Source organism: Heterodontus francisci, chromosome 29 (genome assembly GCF_036365525.1).
Source record: "Heterodontus francisci isolate sHetFra1 chromosome 29, sHetFra1.hap1, whole genome shotgun sequence".
Classification (NCBI taxonomy): domain Eukaryota; kingdom Metazoa; phylum Chordata; class Chondrichthyes; order Heterodontiformes; family Heterodontidae; genus Heterodontus; species Heterodontus francisci.
Genome location: NC_090399.1, coordinates 34,596,916 through 34,619,091, shown reverse-complemented (window position 1 = coordinate 34,619,091; position 22,176 = coordinate 34,596,916).

Below are 22,176 nucleotides of genomic sequence, written 5' to 3'. Positions count from 1 at the left end.
TAAAATACACAGAAAAGGGGCCAGGGGAATAAAGGCCCCCTCGACAAATTAAAAAAAGATTAGATACAGAGTAAGCTCCCTGTACACTTTCTTGACAAACACAGTAAGGAGGGATGGATGGAGAGAGAGGGAGGAACACCTTTAATGTTAAAATAATTCATTCCAAGGTCTGTGTTCGAATGGAATTAGAAGATGAAGGACACTGAGACATGCTGTACGAGGTCCACACTGATAACTATAACCTTAATTAGTTGACAGTGTTAGTGATATAGAGAGACTGACTTAAGAGGATGGAATAAGGTACCATAAAAGGACAATGACAGATGATAAATCACAAAATGGAATGGTACTTACAAAAACACATGCCACATAAACAAAATTACAAACATTTGACCAGATCTCAGCTCACAACTTCAAGAGAAGGGAATTTTCAGCAAATAAATTAAGTGAGAATGGTAGCGAATGATATTACCATATATGGATAACACAAGCAGGAAAAACACACAGAAAGGTAACGCCTACATTCCAAAGGATGAGATGATAGATTAGAAACAGTATCAACATGAGAGTTTTGAATCAAAGGAATTCCTCATCAATACTTCTCAACCTATGGTAAGAACGGCTGACTGCATGACAAGAGAATTCTGTTCTTAACTGAGAATGTTTTGTTTTGTTAAGCAGGTGGCTTACTCGGGGAATTTAAGATATCAGTTTACTTTGAATTTTGATGGATATTCCGAGATATTTTTCTGTAACATTGTCAAGGTTGAACTTTTGGATTCTATTTTAGAAATAAGATTATGTTTTACATCTCTTAGTAATCGTTTATATTGTAGTATACTAAGCCACTTAAATGTATTGTATGTTCAAATCTTTAATAAATATATAAAAGTTAATAAATTGTCTCATGCAGTATTCTGTATTCAACTACAAGAACCCGCTCTCTGTGTCTCCTTAAGTGGGGAGAAACTTATTGAAGAGAGTATCGTAGACCCTTATACTATCTGAGATATTTATGACTTAGCTGTAATTATTTTAAAAATAGGCTGTTCAGAAGATAGTAATATTCTCTGTTAGTTTTCTTTCTTTGAGGGAAGACTAGTTCAGTTCTTCAGACCCAAATAAGTGTCTGTAGGAATCTGTCTAGTTTGAACTTAATTAAAGGAGACTCATAGGGATGTACGCTTGATTTGGTTAGTCCATATATAGGGTTAAAGTCATAAATCACTTCAGGAAAGGGGTGGGCGGGGTGTGGGGAGAGGGTTTGGGAAGAGGGCAGAGAAAGAGACAAATAGAGAGAAAGAGGGTTACTGAAAGAGAAAGTGAGAGAGACCCTAAGTGAGAGAAGGGGGAGGGGGAGAAAGAGGGACTAAAAGAGGGTGGGGGGAGGTAGAGGGCAATGAGAGAGAGAGATGGGGGCAAGAGAAAGTAGATTAACAAGACAGAAATAGTGGAGCTCAGAGATTTGTAGGGCTTGAGGAGATGACAGTGATTGTTTAATGGCTGGGGGAGAGGGGAGAGAGGGATGGGGAGAGGTTGGGGACAGAGTGAGGTGAGAGAGGAGGAGGAGAGAGAGGGAGTGGGGAAAGAGAGATTGAGCAAAAGTGACTCTGAGAGAGAAAGTGAGAGAAAAAAACAGAAAGAGAAAAACAGAGAGAAGCAGAGAAGGAAAATCAGCGAAAGAGAGAGATAGAGAGAGAAAGCAAGAGACTGAAAGAGAACATGAGAGCAAGAGAGAGGGAGGCAAAGATACAGAGACACAGACATCGTGACAGAGACACAGACACAGACACTGAGAAACAGTGCAAGAGAGGGGGAGAAAGTGACAAGTTATCTTTATATAACTCCTTTAATGTTATAAAACATCACCGCCACTGGGCTGCTCTCAGTTGTTTTGTTTATTCACCAGTTGAATAATTGATGTAACTGGATATTTCATTGCGATATTGACCTGCTCTCTGAACTTGGATTGAGTCGCCACATAAATAAATGTGTTTGTGCAGCTACTTAAATTCTGCAGCATTAATCCAACTTGTGTAAATGTATAAAAAGAATCATCATCAAAGTGATAGCCAATGTTTAAGAAATATAAAACGTATACCAACCACAGAAGTATGAAGTTGCCGGATATGCTGAAGAGTAAAATCACAGACTTCTTTCTGCTCTCCATCTCTGGGTCACTGTGATTCTCTCCCTTGCTCTGACCCCTCAGTCCCTTACGGACGCGACTGGTCATTAAAATGTGTCTGACTGTCAGAGCGTTGAGCAACAGGATTAAAGCAAATGGGATCAATGGGGTTAAAATTGGATCAAACTTGCCAAATCCCACCCATCTGGGATCAGTATGATAGCTTGGCTTTGTATAACAGAACCATGGTACATTGTTGATTCTCTCTGCAGGTTCATATATAAAGTAGAAGGGGATGTTTTTTGAACAGAGCAGAATGCAGGTTGTTGCTAGAACCACAGCTGCAGTTTTCTTGGTGCAATATTTTGTTTTCAGCTTCTGGCAACAAATGGCCACAAATCGATCAAAGGAGAAAGTGATGGTGAACCAGACAGAACAGTCAGTGGCTGCACGGAGCAGGACAACATTAACACCACACACAGGGAAGATGGTCAGGAAGGACACCGGAAAATAATAATAACTGAGCTGCCACAGTATGACCATCGTGATAATGACCATTAAATCTGCTGTTGCCATGGCCACCAGATAGCAAGTGGTGCAGGTGGAGAGGCCGCACTTTCCCCGGGACAGGATCACAATCACCAGTAAATTAACTGTAAGAGAGAGAAGGGAAAGAGACTGGAAATTACTGGTCAAACATTCTCCGTGTCTAACCCAGACAGGGTAGGAGTTTAGCAACAAAAACAGGCGGGTAGGAGGTAGGTCAGAGGCTAAAATATGAAACTCTCGACACCGACCTCCAAACACCACGTACCCGACTGCCCCCCCACCCCTGCCACTTCCAGATCAGACCCCCTCCAGCACTGCCTGGAATTGGACCCCATCAACCCCCAGGATCAGAGCGCACCACTCCCTGGGATTAGACCACACCACTCCCTGAGGTTAGACCCCACCACTTCCCAGGTCCAGACCCCACCATTCCATGGGATCGAACCCCACCATTTCCTGGGGTTAAATTGCATTCCCATGGATCTGAACTCATCGTCCCCAAGATTTCCCCATGAACCGTAGGATTGCACCACCCAGAGATTGGATTATCCTCCATGGATTGAAATTCCCGACCCATTGGGACCCTCTCTCCTGGGATCAGACCACCCTGCTGGATTTGGAAGCCCTGTAAAAATCAGGTTCCCCATCTTGTCATGTATCAGACACTCCCCCCACCAGCTGCATCTAAGCAGACTGGGACCAATCTCCAGGATAGGAGACCCCTCCACAGGACTGGGGATCGACAGACCAGTGATCGGAGATGTCACCACTCTCTCCCCCACTGGAGATGGTGATTGGACACCCCCCGCTGTTTTCAGACAGGAAAGGAGGGCTCCTGCACCTTGACAGCAACATGTTAAACCATAATCTACTTCTCAAGTTAAGAGCACTGCCTTCAGTTAATTGCTGCTTATACACACTTACTCCAAAAAGATACACAATAACATAAGAACACAAGAAATAGGAGCAGGAGTAGACCACAAGGCCCATCGAGCCTATCCACCATTCAATAAAATCCTGGCTGATCTTAGGCTTCAACTCCATTTTCCCGCCCACTTGCAATAATTCACTGAGAGACAAAAAATCTGTTGATCCTAGCGTTAAATGTATTCAATGATGGAGCATCCACGACCCTCTGAGGTAGAGAATTCCAAAGATTCACAATCCTTTGAGTGAAATAGTTTGTCCTCCTCTCAGTCCTGAATGATCAGCCCCTTATCGTGAGACTGTGACCCCGTGTTTTAGATTCCTTGACCAGTGGAAACAATCTCTCTCTGAATTCCCTATCCAGCCCCTTCAGAATCTTGTATGTTTCAATGACATTGTTTCTCATTCCTCTAAACTCCAGAGAATATAGGCCCAATTTACTCAGCCTTTCATCATACGACAACCCCTTCATCCAATTTAGTGAACCTTTGCTGCACTGCCTCCAATGCATGTATATCTTTTCTTCAATGTGGAGACCAAAACTGCATACAGTACTTCAGATGTGATCTCACCAAAACCCTGTATAATTGTAGCAAGACTTCTCAATTCCTGTTCTCCAATCCCCTTGCAATAAAGGCCAACATGCCATTTGCCTTCCTAGCTGCTTGTTGTACCTGCATGATAACTTTCTGATACACCAGTCTCTGTCTCTTCATCTAAGTCATTAATATAGATTGGAAATAGCTGAGGCCCCAGCACTGATTTTTGTGGCACTCCACTATTTAATGCCTGCCAACTTGAAAATGCTCTGTTCACGCCTACTCCTTGCTTCCTGTCCATTAGCATATTCTCTATTACTCCCAAATCCATAAGCCCTTATCTTGCCTATTAACCTTTTGTGTGGCATCTTATCAAATATCTTTAGGAAATCCAGGTTTACTCCACCTACTTGTTCTCCTTTACATGCTCCTTCGAGCCAGAGTTGAACCAGCGATCTATGGATAACTTTGGTTTGCTTTCCATTGCAGTTCATCACTTCTCAAACTCAACCATTGAAGGGGAGCAGTGAAAACAATTCTCTTTCCTGATTCTTCACCACATGACTTTTGGAGTGTTGTGTATTCACAGAGTAAAACTTCATGAGGTCTTTACTGGGAACAACCATGTTGCAACACCTCCCAACAGAGAAGGCAACAGAAAGGCAGTATAGCAGTTTAGCTATGACAATATAATCAGCCGCTTTAATACAGTATATTACACTCACTTCCCACTTAAAAATGTTATATTAAATGTAAAATGGTGCTTGCGCATAATTTCTTAGAATACAAAAACAATACTATGAAATTTAACAGATTGGATTGTGTGCTTGTTATTACTGTAATCACAACTAAAACATATACAAGCAGCGAACAAAAACATATAAAAGCAATATTTCCAGAGTAATTTATACGTAAAACAAAGTTTTTCCTGAACACCAGTATGTCTTTAACATAAATATCATTATTGACAAAAAGTAATGAAAAGAACAACTTGTTTCTACTTCCTTCCAACATACTTTCAATTAACCTATCTGGCTTCTTTATCTTTCTGTCTGGGCATCTTCTTCCATTTCCATTAGCTTGACTCTGCTCTCCCAACATCTCAGACTGTGTTGACCCTGAACTTTGACTTTGACGACCAACTCCACTTAATGGTTGGCACTGTGAAATTATTTGATTCGTCTTAATCAAAGACCCTGACTTAATTTGCTGTACCGGTGGATTCTGTGATACTGACAAACTTTCAGTTTCTTTGTGGCCTGAACTTTCATTCTGACTTTCACTTGGGACTTTTTTTTTATTCATTCAGAATGTGGGCGTCACTGGCCAGGCCAGCATTTAGTGCCCATCCCTAATTGCCCTTGAGAAGGTGGTGATGAGCTGCCTTTTTGAACCGCTGCAATCCATTTGGGGTAGGTATACTCACAGTGCTGTTAGGAAGGGAGTTCTAGGAATTTGACCCAGCGACAGTGAAGGAGCGGCAATATAGTTCCAAGTCAGGATGGTGTATGACTTGGAGAGGAACGTGCAGGTGATGGTGTTCCCATGCATTTGCTGCCCTTGTCCTTCTAGTTGGTAGAGGTCGCGGGTTTGGAAGGTGCTGTCTAAGGAGTCTTGGTGCATTGCTGCAGTGCATCTTGTAGATGGTACACACTGCTGCCACTGTGCGTCGGTGGTGGAGGAAGTGAATGTTTGTAGATAGTGAAGTGCGAAGTGAGTTCCTACTCACCCAACCTTCAGACTTGCATAATGGCTAAAATAAAAATAAGAAATGCTGGAAATACTCAGCAGGTCTGGCAGCATCTGTGGAGAGAGAAGCAGAGTTAACGTTTCAGGTTAGTGACTCTTCAGAACCGGCAAATATTAGAAATGTGAAAGGTTATAAGCAAGTAAAGTGGGGGTGGGGCAAGAAATAACAAAGGAGAAGGTGTAGATAGGACAAGGTCACAGAATAGCTGACCAGAAGGTTATGGAGCAAAGGCAAACAATATGCGAATGGTGTGTTCGCCTCCTTGTCTCGAGAGACAATGGGAAAGTGCCTGGAGGTGGTCAGTGGTTTGTGAAGCAGCGCCTGGAATGGCTATAAAGGCCAATTCCAGAGTGACAGATTCTTCCACAGGAGCTGCAGATAAAATTAGTTGTCGGGGCCATTACACAGTTGGCTCTCCCTTGCGCTTCTGTCTTTTTTCCTGCCAACTGCTAAGTCTCTTTGACTCGCCACACTTTAGCTCCGCCTTTATGGCTGCCCGCCAGCTCTGGCGATCGCTGGCAACAGACTCCCATGACTTGTGATCAATGTCACAGGACTTCATGTCGCGTTTGCAGATGTCATTAAAGTGGAGACATGGACGGCCAGTGGGTCTGATACCAGTGACGAGCTCGCTGTACAATGTGTCCTTGGGGATCCTGCCATCGTTCATGCGGCTCACATGGCCAAGCCATCTCAAACGCCGCTGACTCAGTAGGGTGTATATGCTGGGGATGTTGGCTGCCTCGAGGACTTCTGTGTTGGAGATATGGTCCTGCCACCTGATGCCAAGGATTCTCTGGAGACAGTGAAGATGGAATGAATTGAGACGTCGCTCTTGGCTGACATACATTGTCCAGGCCTCGCTACCGTAGATCAAGGTACTGAGGACACAGGCTTGATACACTCGGACTTTTGTGTTCCGTGTCAGTGTGCCATTTTCCCACACTCTCTTGGCCAGTCTGGACATAGCAGTGGAAGCCTTTCCCATGCACTTATTGATTTCTGCATCGAGAGACAGGTAACTGGTGATAGTTGAGCCTAGGTAGGTAAACTCTTGAACCACTTCCAGAGCGTGGTCGCCAATATTGATGGATGGAGCATTTCTGATGTCCTGTCCCATGATGTTCGTTTTCTTGAGGCTGATGGTTCGGCCAAATTCGTTGCAAGCAGCTGCAATCCTGTCGATGAGTCTCTGCAGACACTCTTCAGTGTGAGATGTTAAAGCAGCATCGTCAGCAAAGAGGAGTTCTCTGATGAGGACTTTCCGTACTTTGGTCTTCGCTCTTAGACGGGCAAGGTTGAACAACCTGCCACCTGATCTTGTGTGGAGGAAAATTCCTTCTTCTGAAGACTTGAATGCATGTGAGAGCAGCAGGGAGAAGATCCCAAACAGTGTAGGTGCGTGAACACAGCCCTGTTTCACGCCACTCAGGTTAGGAAAGGGGTCTGATGAGGTGCCGCTATGTTGAATTGTGCCTTTTATATTGTCATGGAATGAGGTGATGATACTTAGTAGCTTTGCTGGACATCTGATCTTTTCTAGTAGTCTGAAGAGACCACGTCTGCTGACGAGGTCAAAGGCTTTGGTGAGACCTATGAAAGCAATGTAGATGGGCATCTGTTGTTCGCAGCATTTCTCCTGTAGCTGGCGAAGGGAGAACAGCATGTCAATGGTCGCTCTCACTGCTCGAAAGCCACACTGTGCCTCAGGGTTGACACGCTCAGACAGCTTCTGGAGCCTGTTTAAAGCAACACGAGCGAAGACTTTCCCCACTATACTGAGCAGGGAGATTCCACGGTAGTTGTTGCAGTCACCGCAGTCACCCTTGTTCTTATAGAGGGTGATGATATTGGCATCGCGCATGTCCTGTCGTACTGCTCCCTCATCCCAGCACAGGCAAAGCTGTTCGTACAGTGCTGAAAGTATAGCAGGCTTAGCACTCTTGATTATTTAAAGGGGTAATGCCGTCCTTCCCAGGGGCTTTTCCGCTGGTTAGAAAATCAATGGCATCACTGAGTTCCGATTTTGTTGGCTGTACGTCCATCTCATCCATGACTGGCAGAGACTGGGCTGCATTGACGGCAGTGTCAGTGACAACATTCTCCCTGGAGTACAGTTCTAGGTAGTGCTCCACCCAGCGGTCCATTTGCTTGCGTTGGTCAGTGATTGTGTCCCCTGTTTTAGATTTGAGGGGGGCGATCTTTTGGATTGTTGGCCCAAAAGCTCTCTTAATGCCTTTATACATTCCTCTAATGTTTCCGGTGTCAGAGGCCAGCTGAATATGACTGCATAGATGTTGCCAGTAGTCATTTGTGCAGCGCCTGGCTGTTCTTTGTGCAGCGTTTCTGGCTGCTTTAAGTGCTATGGATTTTAACTCGCCGGGGGCTTTTTTGTAGTTCAGCAGTGCAATGTGCTTAGCGGCTATGACAGCTTCCAGCTCTTCAAAGTGAGATTGAAATCAGTCTGCATTCCGCTTCACACGTTTCTCATTGGTGGTCATTGCTGAGTCATAGATGGCGTATCTGATGTGGGCCCACTTGGTCCCTGCATCCCCTGAAGGAGTGTTTTGAAGGGCTTTTTCAAGTGAATTTAGAAACTTATGTAACAGCTGTGGATGAGAAATTCTGCTAGTGTTGATGCGCGGGCGGCCCTTCTGCTTGGAGTGATGCAGCTTCTTTGGTTTGAGTCTAACCTTGCTGCACGCCAGGGAGTGGTCGGTGTCGCAGTCCGCACTGTGGAAGCTGCGTGTGATTTGAACGCTGTTTAAAGAGGCTCGCCTTGTGAATATGAGTTACAGCTGGTGCCAACGACGTGAACTTGGGTGCCTCCAAGAAACCTGGTGACAGAGTTTAGTGAGAAAGAACGAGTTGGTGATGCAGAGGTTATGATAGATACACAACACAAGCAGTCTCTGTCCATTCTCATTCATCCTTCCAATGCCATAGTGCCCAAGGCAGGAGGGCCATGAGTCATGGTCGGTCCCAACCCTGGCACTAAAGTCCCCCAGCAGGAACAGGTGTTCGGTATTGGGGATGCTACTAATGATATTATGGAATTCCTTGTAGAACTGGTCTTTAGTTTCAGGTGGGGAGCAGAGTGTTGGAGCATAGATGCTGAGTAGGTGTACTGGACCAGAGGCGGTGAACAGTCGGATGGACAGTATGCGTTCTGAGCCATTTGAGGGAGGCTCTATCATGCTGAGCAAAGAGTTTCTGATGGCGAAGCCCACTCCATGCTGTCTTGGTTCTTCAGGATCCCTACCCTGCCAGAAGAAGGTGTAGTCTTGCTCTCTTAGAGATCCGCTCGCAGGGAGGCGTGTCTCCTGAAGTGCTGCAATGTCCACATTGAGTCTACTGAGCTCGTTGTTAATGATGGCGGTCTTCCGAGAATCGTTGATTTGTGTAAGGTCTTCCGACATGCCAGGACACATAGTTCTGACGTTCCAGCTTGCAAAACGAAGGGCTGGTACCTTCTTTCCTTTTTTTGTCGTGCTGTTTTGTGCGGTGTTACAATCCACTAGTCGGGCAATGACCCTGAGCTCCAAGCACCCATTGAAGCAGGTGGACTGTGGCGGGACAGAACCTTGCTGACCGGGGGCTGCACGGTTTGAGGCGGGCGGTAGCTGTCCAGTGAGATGCAATGACCTCTCCCACCAACAAAGGCAACCCGTGGCACCCAATCTCTGCGCCAATTGAGCTGGACTTATAGCCCGTAACTGCTGCTTTCCATGTTGTTTTGGTCGCTGTGAGGTGACTATGGAGTGACCTCTCCATGGCGCATGCCTGGGCGGATATATGGAGGTTGTGAGTTGCCCAAGCGTCAAAACCCCCCCTCTCGCCCTTTCTGGTGGGGTCCAAAGGAGTGCAGAGCATGATGTTTGGCATCGGTATGGTTAAAGGAACTGCCGGAAACATGCCAAAGGTGACACATGACCGCCTTCGGGGTTCAGTTAATATTAGGTAAGTTGAAATCCCCTACTATTCTTCCCCTATTATTTTTACACCTCTCTGAGATTTGCCTACATATCTGATCCTCTATCTCTCCCTGACTGTTTGGAGGCCTGTAGTACACGCCCAGACAAGTGATTGCCCCCCTTTTGTTCTTATGTTCTACCCATAAGGCCTCATTTGAGGAACCTTCGAAGATATCATCCCTCCTTACTGCAGTAATTGACTCCTTGATCAACAGTGCAATACCACCTCCTCTTTTATGTCCTCCCCTATCACGCCTGAAGATTCTATACCCTGGAATATTGAGTTGCCAGTCCTGTCCCTCCCTCAGCCACGTCTCTGTGATAGCAACAATATCATAATCCCATGTGCTAATCATCGCCCTCAATTCATCTGCCTTATTAGTAAGACTCCTTGTATTAAAGTATACGCAATCCAGCCTTGCACTTTTCACTTGTGCCTTAACAGGTCTATATTTGCTCTGCCTTCTAGACTGACTCAGTTTCTCTTCTATATTTGGCTCTGCCTCACTCCCTACTGTACCTCCAATCTGTATCCCATCCCCCTGACTAATTAGTTTAACCGCCCCCGCACAATCCCGCCCCCCCACCAACAGCACTAGCAAATCTCCCAGCAAGGATGTTGGGTCTCGTTCCGGTTCAGACTCTAATAAATCTAAAAATGGACAGACACATTCCTTCGAGGGAACCTGTGTATAGAACCATTAGTACTTCACATAAAAAAGGCACGCTCTGATTGAATCTGTGATGCCTGTTTGTCGTAAACTTATCACAACAATGTCCTGCTTAAGGACAGCAGAGGACCCTGAACTCCACAGAAGCTTGGCTGGAGGAGCAGATGACCAGACAAATAGAAAAGATTAAAAATTGTCTGTTCTGATGAAAGATTGCTGACCTGAAATGTTAACTCTGCTTCCCTCTCCACAGATGCTGCCAGACCTGCTGAGTATTTCCAGCATTTTTTAAAATTAAGAATAGTCTATTGTTTTACACAAAGAAAGCTGGTTGGATTATGAGTAACTGAACTGATTGAGCTGGTGTAGTGTAATTTACTGAGACACTCACTGTAAGCAGGTGCAGCCTCCACACTGAACATCCTGTTTCTGCACTGAAAGAGCTGGTGTGTGGAACACATTAAGCAGTGACTTTGTAATTGACGATGGCAGCAATGGAAATTGATCAGTGCTCTTTGCCCAGTTGAAGTGGTGCGGACTGTGTATTATACCATTTTACACATAACCTAATATTCATGCAGTGATTGTTTATATTTGATTCTTGTATAAAAATAGCTTTTGGCCACATGTCCTTCTGACACACAGACCTCTGGAACCTTCCTCACCCTCATTGTAACAGGGGCTTGGCCAGGTTAAGGCAGCCCTTGCATTGGAGGAAATGTCTATACAACATCCTTAACATTGTTAAATTTACCTTCATAATGTCTGCGTTATTAAAAATGTACCCAGCGTTACCCTCATCCTGATCACCCTTCCAACCACCCCCCCTACATCGCCCCAAGTCTACAAACACCAAGTGTCACTATCTGCTGAGGTTCTATCTGTCCCCAGTGATGTGAAGGATGGTCTGGCCATGTTGCTGTGGAACGCTCCATTCAGTTGGTCCGTGTCGTACTTCTCTCCATTGTGGAAATCTTTGCACTGATTTTAAAATAAACTTTCACCACACGTCCATCAGGCTGTGTTCTACACTTGACGTCCTCGAGGCTCTGCAGGAAAATGAGATGGTGGATCTTGTCAGATGATTCCCCAGGCAGATTGTCAGTCATTTAGCAGACTGTCTCGTTGCCAGAACTTTCAAGCAAGCACCGAGCTGTAACTTGCCTGATGGGCACTCTCCATCAGATCCTTCCTGCACGTGTGGAATCTCACCCCTTCTGCACATTGCCCTCAGGCGGCTGTGGTGGGGAAGAGACTCCCCCACCTCCATCTGGAAGGAAAAGCCGGTCTGGAAAGAAATGCAGTGGTTTTAGTTGAGGTTCATCCTGAGCAGCTCCGTAATGCAAGACTCAGGGCTCTCCGAGGTGTTCCCAGGGGGACATACTGAGATAAACATCAACTACTGCTGGAGGACCATCAATTCGGTGAAAGATGCTCTTTGGTGTGCCTGAAACTTGCTGGTCTTCCAGTGCAAAGGGCTGTCAATTACCGAGTGTTGCAGACTGGCACATTCCAAGATCCAGGACTAGGTGCTGAGGGATGCACTAAAGCTTGGGACAGCCATTGCAAAGACTAAATGCGGAAAGGCCACTGTGAGATCCTCCCAACATAGTGAACCAAGGGGCTGCAACCTGTGTAAATCCCCTCGGGCTGTATGCACCAGAGAATGTTTGACATGAAATTTGAACACACATTGTAAATATAACCTGTAACGGTGAGTGTAGTGAGGCACCTCATGTGCTGTATTGAAAGAAACTGTTCTGAATTGTTCTTTATGTAATGTCTGGAATTGAACCAGTGACTTAAGGATAACTTTAATAATTAGAAAGCAAAATACTGCAGATGCTGGAAATCTGAAATAAAAACAAGAAATGCTGGAAATACTCAGCAGGTCTGGCAGCATCTGTGTCGAGAGCAGCAGTGTTAATGTTTCAGGTCAGTGACCTTTCATCAGAACCAAGGATTACTTTGTTTTCTGTTTTTTCCCGTGTACCTGCTAACACCACAGCTGTGCTGGATGTGAGCCACCATTCACCACTCACTGCTTGGGTCAGCGATGCAATGGAAAACACATCGGGGTACAGATCAGAAGGTTGCAGGTTTGATTCCGACCTGGCGCGATGATTTTTGTAAACTTTGCATTCTGACATCACACAGTTTACAAGCTGATCTACCTGGTTGTGCTGCCTGATTGCTTGCAGGGCAAGTGCCTTCTTAGTGCTGTAGGCAGTGTTTCAGTCTCAAAATGTGAAGTTCCTGAATAAAACTCCTCAGTAAAGTATCCAGTGTTGTAAAGGTTTCTTTCCCTTCTCTCACCTCAGCTCTCCATCTTTGCTCTATATAAAAAGAAAGAATCCATTCTTACTATAGCACACCAAAGGATTTGATGCCTCTCGACTTCTTTGTATCTCAGCACCTGGAAATGCTGTGGAAGGAAGTACATGCACCACTGTTCACTGACACCTGACACCACTGCTGTGTCTGATCAATTACCACAATGTAAAAGTATAGTGGAGAATGTGGATATCGATCTGCTACCTCTCACAGGCAAAGTGAGTGCTCTACCATTTGAACTAATGCCCTGGTCTGTGCTGACACATCGCCCTAACTTGTTTCACAGGAGCCCCTCAGCATCCACCTCCATGTTGCTCTGTGACCAGCAGCGAAATCCTGCTTCGGGTTGACCCGCTGCCTGAACACATTAAATACTTTGCTCGGTCTGAGCAACGGCAGGTGAGCACCGGCCGGACGGAAAGACACAATAATGATGGAAGGAGCCGAGAAGAGTCTGAGATTGTGCAAGGGAAATGAGGTGACTGGAAACTAGCAGCTGCCCCGAGTGTGAGGGAGCAGTCGAGAGCCCTGTCTGACTGACAGAGACTTCTTTTGCTTTCAAGTGAATGCTGAGTGTTTGGATGAGCTGCTGCTCAAAGGAGCTTCCTGCTGGCTAGCAGATGTAACTGCAGAAGTGAACCAGCCATCTGCAGGCTGTTTTCAGAGAGGAAAGGAGGGCTCCTGCACCTTGGCAGCAACGTGTTAAACCGTAATCTCAAGTTAAGAGTGCTGCCTTCAGCTATTTGCTGCTTATACACACTTACTCAAAAGAGACACAGTTCTTCGAGCTGGAATTGATTCAGCGACTGAAGGATAACGCTAGTTTACTTTCCAGTGCAGATCACCACTTTTCAAATTCAACTGTTGAAGGGGTGCAGTGAAAACAATTCTCTTTCCTGATTGTTCACCACATGACTTTGTGACTGTTGTGTATTCAGAGTAAAACCACATGAGGTCTTTACTGGGAGCAGCCATGTTGGGACACCTCCCAACAGAGAGGGCAGCAGAGAGGCAGTATAGCAGAATAGCTATTACAATGCAATCAGCCAGTTTAATACAGTATACTACACTCACTCCCCACTTAAATTATTATATTAAATGTAAAATGGTACTTGTATATAATTTCCCAGAATACAATAACAATACTCCTGAAATTTAAGATTGGGTTGCATGTCAGTTATTACTGTAATCATACTGAAAACATATATAACCAATATTTCCAGGGTAATTTACACATAAAGAAATTGTTTTTCCTAACATCAGTATGTCTTTAACAAAAATATCATAACTTATTTCTTCTTTCCTACATACTTTCAATTAACCTATCTGGCTTCTTTCTCTTTCTGTCTGATTATCTTCTATTTCCATTCACTTGGCTTTGCTCTCCCAACATCTCCAGACTGTCAATCCTGAATTTTGACTTTGACTACTGTTATGACCAGGCGAGAAATGCGTTTGGGGTCTTTTGCTGTCTTTACCTGGTCTTATTGTAACAGGGTTTTATTTTTAAACACTGTTTTGAGCTCCCCTTTTGAGAATCCTTGTTCACAGCTTTCCCATTGTAAGACAATGAAACCAATTCACACAAGTTTTCTGAGGTTTAAAGAAGAAATTTTATTAAACCTTAAAGTTAAACTCTAATATGGTTTACGCCTACAGATATGTGATGCACGCATGCAAATAAGGGCAGAAAAGAAGAAATTATAAGGTGAAAGGTTTGAGGCAGTCTCTAACAGTTTTTTTTTACTGTGTTTCGAGCTCACCTGATTGTAGGTAGTCTTGCTATTCATCGGGGCCCAGTGTTCTTGAACCTTGTTCACATAGGAGACTTTTTTCTCTGAGGTTCGTGTGTTTTCACAAGATTCAGTTCTGTGGGAAAGAGATGGAGGCAGGCAGAACTGGAGAGGAGGTTCTGTTCCAACCAGGAGCACACGGCTTTTCTCATTTCAAACACTGTTTTCTCCAATTTAAAACTCAGTTCAAACCTCTGCAACAGCCAATTAGTCATGTGACTAAAACTGGTCTGACCACTTATTCTGTGTATTGGGGAAGCAATGACTGGGTCCCCATTGTTTCAACACTGTCTGTTACTATGCAAATGTCTTTCTAGTAAGGGGATTGCAATTTTAAGTTTTATTGTTCATGTGTCGAAAAAATGTGCCTCAGTCTTGGCAGGTGGAGGGTTTGCCTGACACTGCCAACTCCACTTAACAGCTGGGACTGTGCAATTGATTCATTATTCTTAATCAAAGACCCTGACTCACTTTGTTCTACTGGTGGATTTTGTGATATCAGCAACTTTCAGTTTCTTTGTGACTTACACTTTCTTTCTAACTTTCACTTGGGACTGTAGGAATTTGGACTATTGGAGATTTCTCATGCTCTCCCTTTGTCAAATTTCTTCTTTGAGCAAATGATCGACATGACATTGATGGAGTCCCTCTCCAACCTTCATGAGATATATGAATGCGCCGAGTCTTTTTACAACAACTCCAAACACATGCTTCTCATCACCTCAGTGGTTTCTCACCATGACCTCCTGACCAGCACTGAACTCTCCAAGTTTCATGCCTCGTGTATCATGATTGTTCTTTTCTGTTTTGCTTTCCCTTATCTTGCTATTGTTGTCAGACTTAAGCAAACTAAACCTCGCCTGAAGAGCGTGTATAAACACTGACTCATAAGTTGAGCAACTTTTTTTAGACTGTGGGGTTATTCCTTAGGAAAAAAGAAAGTTGTCTAGCCTGTATTGAAGGGAAACATGGAAATTACTGTCTCGCTTGTCACCTAGAAAATACTTCTGCAAAGACCTCTTCACAATTTGTACACTCCTTTCTGCAGCACCATTCGATGCTGGGTGATATGGTGGTCTTAGAGTGTGTTTGACTCCATTCTTACTCAGAAATATTTCAAACTCTTCTGACATAAACTGTGGACCATTATCTGACACCAACACCTCTGGCAACCCATAAATTGCAAAACAACCTCTCAAAATCGCAATAGTTTTGGCACTTGTGGTATTGGGGATGGACTCAACATTTTTCCCCTTGCTATAGCTAGTGACCAAAACAAAATACTCTTTCCCTTCCACTTCAAAGAAATCAACATGTACTTGTTCACACGATTTTCTTGTGTTTGTCCATGGAATGAAAGGAACCTTGGTTAGATCATTTCTCATTCTGAGACACATTTCACAACTTTTCACCAACTCTTCAATATCTCTATCTACCTTTGGCGACTAAAACTAGCTAATTGCTATTGTTTTCATATGGACTATCCCTGTGTGCTCTTGATGAAGTTCCTCGAACCATCTCTCTCTAAGCCTTGGTGGAATAATGGCTCTTAAACCCCATTGGAGATGGCCTTGATCTACATTCAGTTCATTTCTCTGGAGTACTGACTTGGGTTGCATTCGAGTGCTGAAGTGTGAGTTTTGTGACTGAGGGTAATTAAGGGTTAGTTGTATCTAAAGTCTCGTCTTTTTAAGTAGCAAATTAACTTAACTGTTGCTGTTTGGGTTGGAGAAGGTGAGTTCTAGACCAGCTTTAAACAGAGTTCACTCAGGCTCTGCTTGCAGCTGCACCTTGTTAATTAGATAATTGGCTTAAACCAGTTTTCAGGGGCTAGAGTCAGACAGTATAAAAGTGGGCCATCTTACAGTGCTGACTTTGTTTGCCCTGGAGTGCTGCCTTGGGTAGCATTAGAGAGCTAAAGTGAGAGTTTTGTGACTGAGGGAGTTCGGTGAGGAGGGAGCGAGGAGCTCCTTTCATTTCCTACCTGTCTTCAAAGAGCGTGAGGGGAGCCGAGAGTTTCCACAGAGCACAGCTGACTGGTGAGTAAGTCCTGGTGGGTATTTTTCAAACTGGATTAAATTGTAAGTCATTGTTTCAGCAAGACTTAGTTTTTTTAAATTATAATCTTCTAAAGTTTTAAATTTAAAGTGTTTAGTCATGGCAGGAGAGCTTAAAGCCATGGTTTGCTTCTCTTGCTGCATGTGGGAATCTGGGAACATTTCCAGTCCCCGGGACCAGCATGTGTGCAGGAAGTGTGTCCAGCTGCAGCTCCTGGAAGCTCTGGCTTTAGAGCTGGAACGGGGCTGGAAACACTGTGGAGCATCCATGAGTCTGAGAGCATCGTGGATCGCACGTATAGAGAGGTGATCACACTGCAGCTGAAGGGACTTGAAGGAAGGGAATGGGTGACCACCAGGCAGTCCAAGAAAATCAGGCAGGTAGTTCAGGAGTCCCCTGGGGCCCCGCTTGTAAATCGGTATTCCATTTTGGAGACTGATGAGGCTGGTTCCTCCAGGGAGTGTGGACAGAACCAAGCTTCTGGCACCACAAGCAGCCTGTCTGCACAGGAAGGGGGAAAAGAGAGGAAGAGCAATAGTAATAGGGGATTCTACAGTCAAGGGAACAGATAGGCGCTACTGTGGCTGTCAACGTGACTCCAGGATGGTCTGTTGCCTCCCTGGCGCCAGGGTCCGGGATGTCACTGGCTGCAGGGCATCCTGAAGGGGGAGGGTGATAAGGCAGAGGTCATGGTACATGTTGGTACCAATGACATAGGTAGAAAGAGGGATGAGGTCTTGCATCAAGAATTCAGGGAGTTAGGCAGCAGACTAAAAAGCAGGACCTCTCGGGTTGTAATCTCTGGATTACTCCCAGTGCCACGTGCTGGCGAGTATAGAAATAGGAGAATAGAACAGATGAATGCGTGGTTTAAGAGTTGGTACAGGAGGGAGGGTTTTAGATTCCTGGACCAAAGGGACCGTTTCTGGGGAAGTTGGGACCTGTACAAGCTGGACGGTCTACATCTGAACCAGAGGGGGACTAACATCTTTGCTAGCGGGTTTGCTAATGCTGTTGGGAGGAGTTTAAACTAATTTGGCAGGGGGAAGGGTGCAGACTCCTAGCAGAATAGGGACACAGCTAAACACAGGAAAGCAAACCAGTCAGAGGGAATACAGTGGAAGTAAGTTTCAAGGGAGTAAGACCAGGATGGATGGCCTCTACTTTAATGCCAGGAGTATTACAGGTGAAACGGATGAGTTAAGGGCAAGGATTGACAGCGGAATTGTGATATAGTAGCCATCACGGAGACATGGTTGAGGCAGGGGCAGGATTGGCAGCTCAATACCCCGGGATATGGAATCTTCAGGCGACACCGAGGAGGGGGCATTGCAATATTAGTTAAGGAATCAGTTACTGCAGTAAAGAGAGATGATATCTTGGAGGGGGCATCAAATGAAGCTTTATGGGTAGAGTTTAGGAATAAAAAAGGGACAGCCACATTGCTAGGTGTTTATTATAGACCCCCAGATAGTCAGCGGGAAATTGAGGAGCAAATATGTGCACAATTCGCAGAGGTGTGTAAAAATAATAATAGGGTAATTATATTAGATGATTTCAACTTTCCCAACATTAATTGGGGTAGTCATTGTGTTAAGGGCTTAGATGGAGTGGAGTTTTTAAAATGTATACAGGAGAACTTTTTAGCTCAATATGTAGAGGATCCAACAAGGGAGGGTGCAGTGCTGGACCTAATTCTGGGGAATGAAGCTGGACAGGTGGTTGATGTGTTGGTGGGGGTGCATTTTGGTGATAGCGACCACAACATGGTACAATTTAAGCTTGTTATGGAGAAATAAATAGACAAGTTGCAAAAAAACGTTTTGGATTGGGTGGGAACGAATTTTAGTAAAATAAGGCAGCATCTGGCCAAGGTAGACTGGAAAGAGTTACTTGTCCGGAAATCTACAGAAGATCAGAGGGGGACATTCAAAAAGGATCTGGGAAAGGTACAGGCCCAACATGTTCCCTCTAGGGTAATGTGTAGGAGCAACAAGCCCAGAGAAGCATGGATGACCAGAAACATTCTGGGTACGATGAGTAGGAAAAGAGAGGCTTTTAGCAAATACAAAGAGAGCAAATCAATGGAAGCATTAGTGGAGTACAGAAAGTGTAGGATGGAGATTAAGAAAGCAATTAGGAGAGCAAAGAGGGGACAAGAGAAAGCTCTGGCTGGTAAAGTAGGGAAAATCCCAAGATATTCTATAAGTATATCAATGGGAAAGAGTAGGACCCATTTGGGACCAAGGGGGAAATTTGTGTGTGGAGCCAGAGGACATTGGTAGGGTGTTGAATGAATATTTCACATCTGTCTTCACCCAAGAGAATGAGGAAGTAGATATGGAACTCAGAGAGAGAGACTGTGAGGTTCTTGAGCAAATTGTCATAGGGAGTGACAAGGTATTGGAGGTTTTGGCAGGCTTAAAAGTGGAAACATCTCCAGGTCCAGACGATTTGTGTCCCAGGATGCTGTGGGAGACGAGGGTGGAGATTGCAGGGGCTCTGACCCATATTTTTAATTCCTCTCTGGCCACGGGGGAGGTGCCAGAGGACTGGAGAACAGCTAATGTGGTCCCACTATTTAAGAAAGGTTGTAGAGAAAAGCCAGGGAACTTTAGACCAGTGAGTCTCACGTCAGTGGTAGAGAAACTATTGGAAAAAATTCAGAAGGAGAGAACCTATCTCCACTTGGAGAGGCAAAATTTGATTAGGAATAGTCAGCATGGCTTTGTCAGAGGGAGGTCACACCGAACAAACTTGATTGCATTTTTTGAGCATGTGACCAGGTATGTAGATGAGGGTAGTGCAGTTGATGTAGTTTACATGGATTTCAGCAAAGCCTTTGATAAGGTCCCACATGGGAGACTTATCAAGAAAGCAAATGCACATGGGATACAGGGTAACTTGACAAGGTGGATTCAAAATTGGTTTAGCTGTAGGAGACAGAGAGTGATGACAGATGGCTGTTTTAGTGACTGGAAGCCAGTGTCCAGTGGTGTACTCACAGGGATCTGTGCTGGGTCCCCTATTGTTTGTCATTTATATAAATGACATAGATGACTGTGGGGAGTAGGATCAGTAAGTTCGCAGTTGACACAAAGATTGGCCGAGTGGTTAACAGTTATGTTGAGTGTCTTGGGTTACAGGAAGATGCAGCAGGGATGGTCAAATGGGCAGAAAAGTGGTAGATGGAATTTAACCCTGAAAAGTGTGAGGTGATACACTTTGGAAGGAGTAATGTGACATGGAAGTATTCAATGAATGGCCTGACACTGAGAAGTTCCGAGGAACAAAGGGACCTTGGTGTGTTTGTCCATAGATCTCTGAAGGCAGAAGGGCAGGTTAATAGGGTGGTGAAAAAGGCATATGGGACACTTGCCTTTATCAATCAAGGCATAGATTACAAAATCAGGGAGGTTATGTTGGAGTTGTATAGAACTTTGGTAAGGTCACAGCTGGAGTACTGTGTGCAATTCTGGTCGCCACATTATAGGAAGGATGTGATTGCACTGGAGGGGGTGCAGAGGCGATTCACCAGGATGGTGCCTGGGATGGAACATTTAAGCTATGAAGAGAGGTTGGATAGGCTTGGGTTGTTTTCGCTGGAGCAGAGAAGGCTGAGGGGTGACCTGATCGAGGTGTACAAGATTATGAGGGCCATGGATAGGGTGGATAGGGAGCAGCTGTTCCCCTTAGTTGAAGGGTCAGTTACGAGAGGACACGAGTTTAAGGTGAGGGGCAGGAGGTTTAAGGGGGATTTGAGGGAGAATTATTTTACCCAGAGGGTGGTGGCAGTCTGGAATGCACTGCCTGAGAGGATGGTAGAGGCGGGTTGCCTCACATCCTTTAAAAAGTACCTGGATGAGCACTTGGCACGTCATAACATTCAAGGCTATGGGCCAAGTGCTGGCAAATGGTATTAGGTAGACAGGTCAGGTGTCTTTAATGCATCGGTGCAGACTCGATGGGCTGAAGGGCCTCTTCTGCGCTGTATTATTCTGTGATTCTGTGATTCTGATTCTGAAATACTCCTACAGTTTCTCATCAGCACACTCTTTCGACCAGCCATTCATGACATAATTGAACACTTCACTAACTTTTTGTGTTTTAATGAAGTACAATTTGAATTCCATTAATAAAAATCTGGAATTAAAAAGCTAGTCTAGTGGTAATCATGAAACCATTATTGATTGCTGTAAAAATCCAACAGAACCAGTTCCGATGAAGGGTCACTGACCCGAAACGTTAACTCTGCTTCTCTTTCCACAGATGCTGCCAGACCTGCTGAGTGATTCCAGCATTTCTTGTTTTTGTTTCAGATTTCCAGCATCCGCAGTATTTTGCTTTTATTTTAGAGGTTATGATGGAGCTGTATAAAATGCTAGTTAGGCCACAGCTGGGTACTGTGTACAGTTCTGGTTGGCACGCTATAGGAAGGATGTGATTACACTGGAGAGGGTGCAGAGGAGATTCACCAGGATGTTGCCTGGGCTGGAGCCTTTGCATCCATGCTCAGAGAGAGACTGAAAAGGCTAGGGTTGTTTTCCTTAGAGCAGAGAAGCTGAGGGGGGACCTGATTGAGGTTTACAAAATTATGAGGGGCATTGATAAGTTAGATAGGAAGAAACTTTTTCCCTTAGCGGAGGGATCAGTAACCAGGGGGCATAGATTTAAGGTAAGGGGAAGCAGGTTCAGAAGGGATCTGAGGATACATTTTTTTCACCCAGAGGGTGGTTAGAATCTGGAACGCACTGCCTGAAGGTATGGTAGAGGCAGGAACCCTCACAACATTTAAGAAGTATTTAGATGAGCACTTGAAACGTCATAGCATACAAGGCTACGGGCCAAGTGCAGGAAAATGGGATTAGAATAGTTAGGTGCTTGATGGCCAGCACAGACACCTTAGGCTAAAGGGCTTTTTTCTGTGCTGTAAAACGCTATGACTCTAAATGCAGAGTACATGATCCTTCTCGGCCTCCTCCAGAGATCCCCAGCATCACAGATGCCAATCTTCAGTCAATCCGATTCACTCTACATGATATAGAGAAATGGCTGAAGGTACAGGATACTGCAATGGATATGGGCCCTGACAGCATTCCAACAACAGTACTGAAGACTTGTGCTCCAGAACTAGCTGCACCCTGAGCCAAGTTATTTCATTCAGCTGCAACACTGGCATCTACCCGGCAATGTGAAAAATTGCCCAGGTATGTCCTGTACACAACAAGCAGGATAAAGCCAATTGCTGCCCCATCATCTGATCATCAATAAAGTGATGGAAGGGGTCGTTAACAGTGCTATAAAGAGGCATTTGCTCAGCAATAACCTGCTGATTGATGCTGAATTTGGGTTCCACCAGGGCACTCAGCTCCTGACCTCATTCTATCCTTGGTCCAAACACGGACAAAAGAGCTGAACTCCAGAGGTGACGCTAGAGTGATTGCCCTTGACAT